The sequence below is a fragment of the Haliotis cracherodii genome, unplaced genomic scaffold (genome assembly GCF_022045235.1).
Source record: "Haliotis cracherodii isolate W230 unplaced genomic scaffold, xgHalCrac1.p SCAF_4, whole genome shotgun sequence".
In the NCBI taxonomy this organism is placed as follows: domain Eukaryota; kingdom Metazoa; phylum Mollusca; class Gastropoda; order Lepetellida; family Haliotidae; genus Haliotis; species Haliotis cracherodii.
Window position 1 is genome coordinate 27,461,865 of NW_027266297.1, and position 15,118 is coordinate 27,476,982.

Genomic DNA, 15,118 nt, shown 5'->3' on the forward strand with positions numbered 1-15,118 from the left:
TTTTCAGTAATAATATATATTATTTCTGTAATTTTTCATAAAGCAAAGTGATGAGGGGTTATGTAGTTATATAAACCTATGAGATAACCACCGTTCTTTTATAATAAAAAATAAACAAAAACAACAAACATGATACTGGTTGAAACCTGTGCAGGCAGAAATGAGAAACTAAAGACATTTTTAACGAATCATCACGCAGTATGGAATCGCTGACAGCAGATTAGAAATTACACCCTCACATTCATTGACTTTCTGTACATGAGATATGCAGGTGTAGCTCACATACATTGACTTTCTGTACATGAGATATGCAGGTGTAGCTCACATACATTGACTTTCTGTACATGAGATATGCAGGTGTAGCTCTCATACATTGACTTTCTGTACATGAGATATGCAGGTGTAGCTCACATACATTGACTTTCTGTACATGTGATATGCAGGTGTAGCTCTCATACATTGACTTTCTGTACATGAGATATGCAGGTGTAGCTCACATACATTGACTTTCTGTACATGTGATATGCAGGTGTAGCACACATACATTGACTTTCTGTACATGAGATATGCAGGTGTAGCTCACATACATTGACTTTCTGTACATGTGATATGCAGGTGTAGCTCACATACATTGACTTTCTGTACATGTGATATGCAGGTGTAGCTCTCATACATTCACTTTCTGTACATGAGATATGCAGGTGTAGCTCACATACATTGACTTTCTGTACATGTGATATGCAGGTGTAGCACACATACACTGACTTTCTGTACATGTGATATGCAGGTGTAGCTCTCATACATTCACTTTCTGTACATGTGATATGCAGGTGTAGCTCACATACACTGACTTTCTGTACATGTGATATGCAGGTGTAGCTCACATACATTGACTTTCTGTACATGTGATATGCAGGTGTAGCTCACATACATTGACTTTCTGTACATGAGATATGCAGGTGTAGCTCACATACATTGACTTTCTGTACATGTGATATGCAGGTGTAGCACACATACATTGACTTTCTGTACATGAGATATGCAGGTGTAGCTCACATACACTGACTTACTGTACATGTGATATGCAGGTGTAGCTCACATACATTGACTTTCTGTACATGTGATATGCAGGTGTAGCTCACATTCACTGACTTTCTGTACATGAGATATGCAGGTGTAGCTCACATACATTGACTTTCTGTACATGTGATATGCAGGTGTAGCTCACATACACTGACTTTCTGTACATGTAATATGCAGGTGTAGCACACATACATTGACTTTCTGTACATGAGATATGCAGGTGTAGCTCTCATACATTGACTTTCTGTACATGAGATATGCAGGTGTAGCTCACATACATTGACTTTCTGTACATGTGATATGCAGGTGTAGCACACATACATTGACTTTCTGTACATGAGATATGCAGGTGTAGCTCACATACACTGACTTTCTGTACATGTGATATGCAGGTGTAGCTCACATACATTGACTTTCTGTACATGTGATATGCAGGTGTAGCTCACATACATTGACTTTCTGTACATGAGATATGCAGGTGTAGCTCACATACATTGACTTTCTGTACATGTGATATGCAGGTGTAGCTCACATACATTGACTTTCTGTACATGAGATATGCAGGTGTAGCTCACATACATTGACTTTCTGTACATGAGATATGCAGGTGTAGCTCACATACATTGACTTTCTGTACATGTGATATGCAGGTGTAGCTCACATACATTGAATTTCTGTACATGAGATATGCAGGTGTAGCTCACATACATTGACTTTCTGTACATGAGATATGCAGGTGTAGCTCACATACATTGACTTTCTGTACATGTGATATGCAGGTGTAGCTCACATACATTCACTTTCTGTACATGTGATATGCAGGTGTAGCTCACATACATTCACTTTCTGTACATGTGATATGCAGGTGTAGCTCACATACATTCACTTTCTGTACAAACAGTAATATATTCGGTATATTTAGTCAATTAATCTAACATTGACTTGAGAACTCTTGTTCATACCATCAGGGAAAAGTATTTTTACAAATAATTTTGTTGACATGTAACATGTCCCTAATTTGCAATGTGAGCTTTAAGAGAAAACATTTAAATCTGATGTGTTGACCTTTGTGATAACAGCTCTACGTTTGTATACAAATATGGTATGACTGCAGTATTATCAGGTGTAGACTTGCACAAGTCTCTAAGGCAATAATTATTAGTTTAATCCATAATTTCTAGATTATGTAAATAATAAGAACAAGTTGTGTCTATAAGAGACTGGAGTCCTTACTGTCCACATATCTAGACTGGCCTATTACGAGGATAGAATTACCTCACATCCATGGACTTTTCCTTCAGTAGAGCCTTGGAGTAAGGCTATATCAGGTGCACTGGCTGCAGTTGTCTGGGTGTTGTCACATGAAGGTCCCGGGGTACAGGTATTTAACAGAGGGGACTTGCCATACCGACTCGCATAGATTTTTGCTGTGATACAAATGTCTTTATTTCCTTAGATAAAAATTGCAATTATTTGTTCTCAGTTGGAAGGTAAATGAAGATGAGATAACTTGTTGTCACTTTGATCGTTAGCTATTTTGTGCCTTATTGGTCTCACAACAACAAGTTGTTAACTTCAAGGCCAAGTATTATCTCAAATTTGGAGGTTATTGTATTGCTGTCTTTCAGTTAAGTGATTACAGTTTTGTTCAAGAGAACTTAGAATGGGGTAGGTGGGCAGTTCCAGCAAGTTTAATTCAAATAAAAATGAAAAGAAGATTTCCATTATCATATAAAATTCATTGTATGATGGAGTCCATTGTATTCTGACTCTACCATAGCATGTGTTTATGGATCGCTGTCATTTTTTTATGATAGCAGGTGTTCGTGAAAAGGTGAGCATATCCTACCCCACCAGTGTCACCATCACAAACACATGCAATGGCAAGTCAACTGTTCGCCTGAAAAACAAGTGAACATATGGTACAAGTCAGAATAGGGAATTGCATCGAATATCATTTCTGCCACTGATGCGTCAATTTGTCCTCCAAATGTCTACCATAATAAAACCGTTTGAAAGCTTTACTCAGGCCTTGAATGTTGTAACATTGATCGTAATTGAGTTTGTGCTGTTTAAGACCATATAGAAACACAGTTCCAACATAGCGCATAGGGAATGAAAAAGCGGGTAAGGTTTTATTCTAAGTTTAGCAATATTCCTGCAATTTCATGGCAGATGACACAAGAAATGGGCTTCACACAGTTTACCTATGTGGGATTTGAACCCAGGTTTACGGCAAGACAAGTCAACGCTTTCACCACCAGGCTACTCCATGCCTCCCTGTACTTTACAGTCAAAACATGTTACAAACTTGGACAGATGAACACTCATTCCCACAGCATGATGGTTGGTTGCATGGTTTGTTGTTTAACGCCACACTTAGTAATATTCTAGCTATATGACGGCTGTCTGTAAATAATCGAGTCTGGACCAGACAATCCAGTTATTGACAACATGTGCATTGATCCACGCAATTGGGATCGATGACATGCATCAACCAAGTCAGCGAGCCTGTCCACGCAATCCCGTTAGTCGCCTTTTACGACAAGTATAGTCACCTTTATAGGCAAGCATAGGTTGCTGAAGACCTATTCTACCCGGGATCTTCACGGGTCCCCACAGCATGAAGCAGTACGGTATTCATTTAATCCCAAACAAAAAAAGGGGAAAATAATACTTTCAAAACAATGGCACACAAAACCTGTTCATGTCACTTAAAGAATTACGCAATCTGACATAAAAAGTAATGTCCTATAGTGTTCATAATATTAATCAGACTACAATTTTGTGGTCTGCCTCAGTTTGATAAAAAAGTTATTTTTGTAGAAAGAAAATCCTTATAGAATCTCCTTTGAGGGAGGCTGATAACGGAACTATATGGCAGGTGGAATGGACAAATTTTAGTTGCATGCTTCTCTTTAAGGTGTCCATTTCACTTCACAAGTGAAAGTGAAATAGACGTTGAATGGTGAAGAATTACTCGGGTGTCGATCAGACGAGGATGATTAAAGAGGGAGATAGAGAAAGTTTTGTGTGGTAAAGTGCGGCAAAGTTGCATTTTTGGGGTGTTGGTTTATAGACAGGCTGGAGACACTTTGGGTGGGCACTGCATGGAGTCAAGTTGGCCACAAATATTTCGAAATTCTTTTCTTTGAAAAACAGATTTATTAGGACATATCTTTGTTGCCTTGGACTAGATGTGTCGCTAATGGATGTATTTAAGCAGTTTGATGTCTTATCTGGCATTAAGGTGGCAATGGAATGGGTTGGGAATTGTATATTTTCTGTGTTAAAGTAAGTGTTTTTTTGTTGGGTGTTGCCATGAATTGTTGATGATGCAAATGGGGCTAATGTCATGATTAGCAACATAAGTGGGTGTATTTTTTTACATTTTTTTAAGTGAAGAAGGTTTATTGCTGATTGAGAACAACAACTTCATGATATCAGTACTTTATCATGGAATTGTAGCAAACAAATTTGCAAACATCTAGTTCTCAGGCGAAAACGTTTGATAATTGTTGTGTAACATCGCACTCAGCAATATTCTAGCTATATGACTGCGGTCTATAAATTATCAAGTCTGGACCAGACAATCCAGTGATAAAATGACATCATGAGCATCAATCTATGCAATGTGGATACATTGACAGACATCAACCAAGTCAATGAGTCTGACCACGTGATCCCATTACATAAATCCAATATACAAACAAGGAACTAAATCTAACACATACTTAATTATCAAAAATATTTCATTCAAAAATATTTTGTATATTTTAGAACAAATCTTTACTACATTTTAGCCATAAGCAGCTAAAAAAAAAAAATAAATAAACTACCTGTGTAGGTGAATAAAACATCCTATCAGGTGTGCTATCTCCATACACACTCTGCCAGGCTAGTTTGCATATCATGTGACTGGACTTTTCTCTTGTTTGTAAACGAACACGCTTTTTCAGAAACCAGAATAGAACGGACTAATTTAAGTATTTAGGGGCGCTTTACATATTGTTTTGCATAATTATATAAATATGCTGCTACAGCTGTGACAGTGAGTTGCATAACAATAACATATTTACACATCAAAGTGACGTTATCGCCAGCTCTCCGTACAGCTTCGAGGACAGCACGTGGGGCCGTACAACCAATGTAAACAGAGGATAACTACGCAAATGGAAATAGTTTTTCACAATTTAGGATATTTTCTCAATGAAAGTTAACCATTCTATGACATATGGTTATCTAGATATGCAAACTTGTCAATAATGAAACAGATGAACAACATATGCAATATCTTGAATGGACGGTGTAAGATGTGACGCATCGTCACATGGCGCTGGCCTGCGGCAGAGGTACCATACTGGTCGCATGGAACTCTGGGTAGGAGAGTGATCTCCATACAATTAAATCTGTCACCCCAAAACTATCTAATCTCCAAATTCAACTATTTGTCAAGAATGTTAAGTTAATTGTATCATTAACCTGCCAGAATAAAAATGATCAAACCACATTAACAATGTGGTGAAATGGGTTGATTGTAAAGAGAAGCTGTTCACAGTGGAAACAAGTGGAGTACAGATGAACTGTCACAAACCCAGTTTTTCTGCATAGTCGTGCTGTGTATTTGTGTAGCGCAGGGATAGAGAAGTTGATTCAACTTGACTTCCTTTACCTAGCTCAACAGGTAGGGAGCTCACGGAGAGTCTGTAAATTTGGATGAAGGACCCTAATTTAAAGTACAGCCATAGCGATTGCACGGATGTGAAAGAGCGTTGTTTTAGGCATTTAGCTGGACAACTTTGGGCTCCACAGGCATGTTGCTGTGTCACAAAAATCTAAGTTCGTGTGTATGTCTACGGGAGTCTTCAAACAGTTGGAGGAGATAGCCAGCATCGCCATTTTATTTTTTGGTCGCTTGATGGCATACCCGGACTTGTGAATGTATTTGTGATGAGAGGTTAACGCAGGTCTTACAGGCAATGACATTGAGGGTCGGCGATGGAGTTTATTTAGCCGACTCGAGAAGCTGCCCAACCTTATTTACGCCATGCTTTTTCTTTACATACAAACCGGGGCGCCCTGTTTCAGACATTGAAAGCGGCATGTACATACTTTGCACCTTTGTATGACCAGTAAATGCACAGGAAGAGTTGAATCAAAATAATATAAAAAGAATTGAAATGATCAGTTCAAAATTAGTATTAAAAATATTAAACTTCTAACTCAATCATTTCTGCAGAATGTTTCATGTAAATATGATTGAGTTAACAGTTAAATATATTTTTTATTTGATTGAATGGATTTCACATTTTCCCTAAATGTTAAAATTTAATTTGGAAGAGAGATCATGTTTTTTCATTTTCAGTTGAAATTTTTTCTTGCATTTTGCATGTGTTTGTGATATGTGCTACTAGTCCGCAGGATGTGCTTACATTTTTGTGAACACCTGGTATCTTCACTATTTGATAATACGATTGTACATTGGTCTCTTTTAGTAGAGATTTTTATGATTATGGAATATTTTTTTGTCACTTTGTATTGTTGATTTTTATATTGTCATATGATTACCGTATAACATATTGTCCGAATATAATGTCGCAGTAGACCCGTGAAGATCTGGGGTAGAATAGGTCTTTAGCAACCCATACTTGCTGTAAAAGGCGACTATGTTTGTGGTAAGAGGGGACCAACAGGATCAGATGGCCAGGCTTACTGACTTGGTTGATGCATGCCATCGATCCCAATTGCGTGGATCGATGCTCATGATATTAATCACTGGATTGTCTTGTCCAGACTCGATTATTTACAGGCCGCCGTCATATAGCTGGAATATTGAGTCCGGCTTAAAACAAAAAAACACCAACCAACCAATGTCGCTGTAGTGTTAACATTCATACATGTTTCATTTGGATTAGTATCCAATCAATATTCCTGTAATAACTAGACATGACCTTTGCTGCTAGCTAAGTAGCAGCAAGGAGAGAATAGCATGGCCAGATTGTCATTATCAATACGATGACCTCTCTCATGCTGGTTTAATGGCCAGCCTCTGTGTGGATGAGAGCAAGAAACATGACCTGTATTGACACCTCTAATGTCCATCTCTTGTCCAGAGCTGGACTGATGACAGGGAGATGGTCCAGGATGATGGAAGCTGACCAGTTGGACATGTTATTGCTGATTAATGAGGCTTTTAATGAGGTCTTGCGGAGGACCTGAAAAGACTATTATCACCTCTCACTATCACTTAACATTGTGTTGTGGCTGATCCATTAGTAGATCTTATTAGAGAGTGGTGAGAATGATGTAACTCGGGTTCGCAAGCTGTTGATGGAGTGAAGGCGGACTTCATTGTTCAGAGAGTGAGTGAGTGAATATTGTTTAATGTGGCATCAGCGATCTTGCACCTGTTCACTGTGCCTTGTTTGGTGAAGCAGCCCATGCTTGTTGTAAGTGTTGACTAACGGGATCGGTGATCAGCCTTGCTGACTTGGTTGATGCATGTCAACGTACATCTTCCCGAGGCATGGACGTCCACTAGCCTGTTTATCAAAGTCTTGTTTCCACCCTTGCCACATCAAGCCCACTTTCCTGTGCTAAATATGATTGGATTATCGCACATACTGATTTTCCAATCAGAGAACGTTTCACAAAATCACCATACATGTCTTTGTAGACACGAATGTCTTTTTCACCAACGATTGCCTATGCTTTTGTGTCAGGGATGAAATTGTGAATGTTTTCGTTATATGGTCGACTAGGTCGTCGCCTATGGTAGTCGCCATCTTTGTGAAGATATACAAAATAAGAACGGCACAACTCGTGATCTAGATGAGGTGGCGCCAGGGTTGAGCCAAGAAAAGTGGCCCTGATGTGAGAAGGGTAGAAACTAGGCTTTGATATAGGCTAGCGGACAGACGGTCAACGTATCCCAACTGTGTAGATTGAAGTTCATGATGTCAATCACTGTTTTGTCTGTTCTAGATTTGATTATTTACACACTGTAATAATGCTGAGTGCGATGTTAAACAACAAACCAATAAACAGACAATGGTGTCACCCATGTTGGGAATCTGGGTTAGAATTGCTCTTCAGCATCTATGCTTGTCGAAAGAGATGGCTAAATTAAGGATTGGGTGGTTGGGCTTGGTGACTTTGTCGATTGTGTGTCATCATGCCCTGATGGCATGGGGCAATGCTCATACTGTCAATCACTGGTTTGTCCTGCCCTGACCCAATTATTACCAGGCTGTCGTCATATTGCTGAGTGTGGCTCAGATAGTGAACAAATTAATTATTTCTATATTGGGTAGATTTGATAAACTGAAATTATCAACCTTTTCTGACAGTAGACCCTAGACTAACGCTAAATATCTGAAAATACACAATTCGGATAGAAACAAGCTATTTCATTTAAATTGAAAAGGAGCCCCAGTGAATTGGAACCTGAGCCTGTCAAAATCTAGACTTGCTTTATTTAGGGCTAAAGCATTACAGTAAGGCTGGACAGAATTCCAATAATATGGTTCAGGGACTGTGAGACAGACCAATCCGACCCCAGCCCCTGGCTGTGCCTCCTGTTCCTGTCTGTCAGGGCACATAAGGTGTGGATGTTGATATTGATGTGTGTGAAATAGGCATTTAAATCAGAAACATTAACAGGCTCCACCAACAGTGCTTCTATGCATATTTGGGTTAGCTTTGGTCAGAGGGTAAGATAGATATTTTACTTTAGTGCGTTATTTGCATAATAAATTCAAGCTTGTCTGGTGATAACATAGAACTTTATCTGATATAGACAAGTCAGTAAATGAAATGGACAACTTTATTGCCTATTGTGCAAGGGTAAAGTTTCCTTCTGAAAGGGTAAAGAAGGCACCCTTCTGTTGCATTAATTCATCAGAAATTTAAAAGAAAATTATAATTAAAAAAGCTTCTGCTTATTTTTCAGAAGAAATTAATGAAAAGTTATTACAAAAATATAATTCTTTCAGCAATAATTTTGCAAAAGAGTACTCAAATGTATGTTATATATATTCATGTGAACAATTTGTGAGTGGTTACAGCGAAAACAGAGCTTTTTATTGATTATATTATCACAGGAATGTTAGATATGTATGATGTTTTTGTTAATCACTTTTATTAATAATAAATGCATATGTATCAACATAACTTATCAGATACAGGCAGAGATATGTAGGAGAAAATTACCTTTATACCTTTAGGACTTCATTAATGCCAAGGTGGTCCATCGCTCCTGTGTTTTCAATTATAATGGTCCACTTAATTTAACAGAAAAAATGGATATTTATAAAAATATTCGTTTTATGAATGTAGAGAAATTTGTCAAATCAACAGTCTTTATTTACATGAACAATAATGTTGGCAAAATTAATGTGAAAGGATATACACATTTATAAATCAATGGGATTTTTACAACATCGATTAAGTTGACCATGTTGGCAATAACTGAATCAGTAATAACAAAGAATGTGTATGTGATGTTATTGAAGTTCATTTGTAACCAAACAGTTTTACTATGGTCCTTTAGGTTTTATATGTCAAAAAATGATAATTTATTTTATTACTCAAAAAATGAAAAATTTGGAAGCTTAGTTGAAATAGTTTACAAAAAAAATCAATACTTTTCGGAACCATGTAACATCTCTGTGTGTTTTCTCCTGCCCCTTAGAACATGAAATAAGGTCTTTGTGTCTTTTGTATAGAAAGGTCAGCTTTCACAAGAAAACACTTGAAGTTGAATGCCCAGGGCTTCCGTTCTCAGTTTCTTTAGTGGAGGTTTCAGCCCCTGTCCCATATATTTCAGTGTTTATCGACAGTTTAGAAACACATTTGACAAGAAAAGAATAGCTTATAAAGAGACCCTGAAGTGTTGCTGAAGCGTCTAACAGAAGATGGGTCACAGGCCAATTAAACCTTAAGGAAACCCAATCTTAGGGATGAAATACACAGAAAATATTCCTAAACGTTGCAGAGAATGGAGTCATTGAATCCGTGTCCTTGGTGTTCGGGATGTTGCACCCCTTGAATTAGGATGTTCAGTTTCAAAACATCCTGCGGCCATTGGATGATCATTTAATATGCTGTGTTGATTTATGTTTCGTGAGGGTCTGGAGAGTTTTTCTTCCAGAACACAAAAATATTTCAACGTAATGTTGACGTTTCTTTATAGTTGCTGGATCAAAGGTGACATTGGGATTTTTTGTGTCGTAAAAATTGTACATGCATGTATGAAATATGGTGTAAATTCTTAAAAACTAAATGAACTGATAAACATTCTGGGAGAATAGGATTGACCCCAGCAAACTGAAGGTTCTCACAGCTTAAAGACATTTTGGTGAATGCTGTCAAAGATATTTCAATCAGACATACATGATGAAGACGTCACTGTGTTTGTTTAATCTCAATATAGCAGCTTTAAACCTTTTTAATAACCAAAAGACCGATACAATCTCATATCACGAGATCAGAAAGCTATCATGTTTCATAACTGCCTTACATTCCATAGAATTGCTGTTAAGAAATTTATGATATTCTCACTTCACATCCACATGTATTGTATAGAAAATTCCTGCAGAAATATGTGCTGACAGAGTTATCTGCCCATCTTAGCTCCTTTGTAAAGGTGAAAATGTGTGATTTATGTGATGTGACAAGTTACTGAATTTGAGTAAAGATGAATAGGATTCTGAGTAGATAAATGAATGGATTTATACCCATAAGTCCGTAGGACACCAGTTGTTGCCCACAGTGGCCTGCAGGGTGAGTTTGAACCTGGCATGAGTAAACCACTAGGAAATGGAATGGGAATTACTGAGTAATACCTGCTGGTGCATTGTTTGATGACCCCAGAGTTACATCCCCTTGGCTGTCAGGATCTTCTAGTCATGAGTTTGAACTGATACCCAGTCTTATTACTTGTATAATTCACCAATTAAACTGATACCCAGTCATATAACTGATATAACTCGCCCATTAAACTGATACTCAGTCATATAACTGATATCACTCGCCCAGTAAACCGATACCCAGTCATATAACTGGTGTAACTCGCCCATTAAACTGATACCCAGTCATATAACTGATGTAACTCGCCCATTAAACCGATACCCAGTCATATAACTGATATAACTCACCCATTAAACCAATACCCAGTCATATAACTGGTGTAACTCACCCATTAAACTGATACCCAGTCATATAACTGGTGTAACTCACCCATCAAACTGATACCCAGTCATATAACTGGTGTAACTCGCCCTTTTAACCGATACCCAGTCATATAACTGATGTAACTCACCCATTAAACAGATACCCAGTCATATAACTGGAGTAACTCGCCCTTTAAACCGATACCCGGTCATATAATTGATGTAACTCACCCATTAAACAGATACCTAGTCCTATAACTGATGTTACCTCAGCCACTCATCAGTCCAACTTTCTGTTACGTATGAACACAGACCTACAACAAGGACATCATAAAGATTGCTGTTTGATATTGCTGGAATGTTGCTGGAAGCGGTGTAGAACCAACCTCCACAGTTACCCTACATCAGACTGAAACCATCAACGTTGATATCACTGCATCCAACTTTATCAATGCAAATAGCAAATATTTCTCACAGCCTTTTGCAGGAATTGTGACCCAATTTTGTGCAGGTTAATATTTAGCCTGACATTTTTTTAGTTGGAGATAAGCGTACCCCCGCATGGAGCCTCGTGGCAGGGTTAGTGAGATCAAAGGAAGTGGGTAGGTATGAAGTGTTTATCCCACCATTACCTCAGTGGAGGGTCGCGTTTACTCGCAAAAATAAAAATTATTTTTATGAGTGACAGCTTGAATGAAATCGGCTCTCAAAATAGACACCTTTTTAGAGACTTAGAAGACGGGGCGCTAGGTGTTTATACGGAGTAGCATATGTCATTAAGTTTTTGGCTCAGTTCTAGTGGTTTACTTTGTGGAGAATGCACCGATTGAACTCTGGCATCAGCAACCCACGTACTCGGTGCCCTATTAAGGTTCCTACTCATTTATGGGTAGCCATAATCTAAACGGGTTGCCTTCAATGGCTACACATTCCAAGGTGAACATGGAAAAGAAGTCATTATTTTCTTGACAGGGCTAAACCTTTGTTGTAGAAACCGTAGGGTACGTTTTTTATATTTTATGAAAGTTATTCGAGATAACACTTTAGATTTTTCGGTCATAATATGCTCGATAATGTTAAGAAATTCAAAGAACGATTCCAGCTTGCGTTTCTTGTTCACCAACCTTCAACTATTTTGTAAACTGTGAAATATGCCTTAGTGCTTTGTCTAAAAAATGTGGTTTGTGTCAAATGTGATTAACATAATGGCATTTTGAACATTTCTTGCCAGCATATTGAGATTTTGTTTTTAATAACCATGTCAAGATATGCTGTAGCAGTTTTTCACTCATCTATATTAACTATAAACGATGTATATGATGCATTTCATGAGCTGGTAACGACTGATTCATATTCTTGATTGAAAATTATGGTCACTGTACGGACCATACGTCCATGTATATTCATTGTGTTATCCTTGTGTCTGTTGTCTGCGATTTTTGAGATTAGAATAATTAGATTGTTAGCTGTTAATTTTTAATATTTCAATGAAACCAGATGGTTGATGTGTTCGGTCAACACGCTGAAAACCTGGGTTTGATTCCTCACATAGGTACAATGTGTGAAGCCGATTGTCTCCAGCTGTGATATTGCTGCGGTGTAAAACCTCACTCACTCACTCACTCACTCACTCACTCACTCACTCACTCACTCTAACTGGTGATTAATTACTTCACAGTGATTGTTATTATTTCATGACTATTTGAGTGGACTATTACATAACTTTGTGCTTACTTACGTGAAAATGTATTATTCTACTTTAATGATAATTAAAAGAAGGAATTATGACTGTAACTTGCTGCTGTTTGCAAGCAGTAAGTTATGCAGTATATTCAGGAATTAACAAGAAATCAGCTGAGTCATTATTTCTCTTTTAATGGCATAGCTTCCGTACCCTGAACAAACCTCGACACAGGCAATCAGCAATGATCACAATGTTGTAGAACAAGCAGGAAAACCAGTCTGTACAGAATTAAACCTGCCTGGTCAAATATTCCAGTTTAGTATGACAGGGGTCACTACGGTCATCTGACCGTTGACCAAGATGTAGAAATTACACAAGTATTCCCCTGACCGGGATTCTGGATTACGGAATTCTTGTTGCTGCTGACTACCGGGATGCTGGTCTTTTGTCTTCTGTGGCAGATACGGCTCAATCTTGTCCCTGGATTTGTCTTGATGGCAGAGTTGACTAGATATTTGGACGTTATCCTTCCCAGGTTTGATGATTTTTCTTTGTGCTTGTCATCTTGTCAGGAATATTAGACAGTAAACACATCCTTTGGTGTCCAGGGTTTTCTGATTAATATTGCATGTACAAATGCTAGACCGGTTATTTTGCTGCCATGTGTTGTAATGTGGTTCAAGAAATATGAGTTTCTTATCTTGAAATAATGTTTTTGATCTTCAAATAAAAAAAAATAAAAAAAAATAAAAATAATAAATAAATAAATAAATAAATAAATAAATAATAAATAAATAAATAAATAAATAAATAAATAAATAAATAAATAAATAAATAAATAAATAAATAAATAAATAAATAAATAAATAAATAAATAAATAAATAAATAAATAAATAAATAAATGTACACATTGTACCCATGTAGGAAAACAAATCTGGCCTTTGGCGTGACAAAATAGGCTGGAGTGTCCACCTGGAGAGCGAAAGGTCCAGGGTTTGATCCCCGGCTGCCTGATACCAAAAGATGTTATAAGAGGATGGTGCTTGACATTTAGGGTGTAAGCAAGGACTGGTCAGCTCATAGTCAGTATACTGTGTCTGAGTTGTGTGTTTATGTTAAACTGTGGCATGGTATGTGACTGGGCTAGCAATAGAAAATTGCCATTAGTCCGGAGTCCAGTGCAATAATCTTGAATGCGATGTGAAGCCCCATTTCACCTCACCTCACCATAATGTACAGTAAACTACGGTTATAATGAACTCAAAGGGACCACTAATTTTAGTTGGTTATAACCGTAGTTCGCTATAAACATATATACAGTATTTATATACATATGGATGGGACCAAAGAGCAGTTTGTTATATCCGTCAGTTCGTTATAAGCGTGTTCGTTATATATATAGATAACTGTAGATGGAATATTGTTGACTCCAGCTCAAACAACATTCACTCACACTTACATAAAAATAAAAAATGTTAGAATTTATTGATCATGTTTAATCAGTGGCCCTGTCTGATATTTTATTTGTATGTGCATGACATCAATTATGGGCAGAAATGTCTAGGAACAAGATTCAGCGATACTCTCCATCAAGTATGAGTTGAATTAACTACTCACTGACCAAACTGTAGCCAGTGCTATTTTTCATCCAGACAAGACTGGTGATAAATTACCCATTTTTCTCTGAAGGGAATTATGATATGTTGATCTGGGCATGAAATATGAGGCCATATATCCCATGTGTGTGTACAAGGTTTTAGAAGATAATAGTAGCCATCAGGATAGTAGTATCTGTGTATCTGTCAGAGCTCAACTTATGGTAGAAATATTGTTGAATTGGGAGACTTGTAAGTAGTTTCTCAATAATGCCCCATAATGCACAAATGGATATTTGTATAATGAGTTTTAGAAGCGAGTGATAAGATAGGTTCGTCTCCTGAAATACGCCATCTTATGGAATATATTTGTGTTGAAGATGAGGGGAAAGCTTGAGGTGTTTGAATATTTATTTAATTGTTATTTTGCTTATAACCCATAATTTGATTTTTATGGCTATTTTATAATCCACCTAATTTTATCCAAATTGGACGTGGCTTTTTATATACTACATTATTATATAGACTAAACTATGGTCATAACAACTCATATGGACCTCTAATTTTAGTTCATTCTAACCAT

General features: G+C 37.4%; 1 protein-coding gene across 2 annotated transcripts in view; it reads left to right on the top strand.

Moving 5' to 3' along the window:
• Window positions 1-15,118, top strand: part of LOC139480385 (metalloprotease TIKI1-like) — a 98,700-nt gene that overhangs the window by 12,014 nt on the left and 71,568 nt on the right. The gene's annotated exons all lie outside the window — the stretch shown is intronic.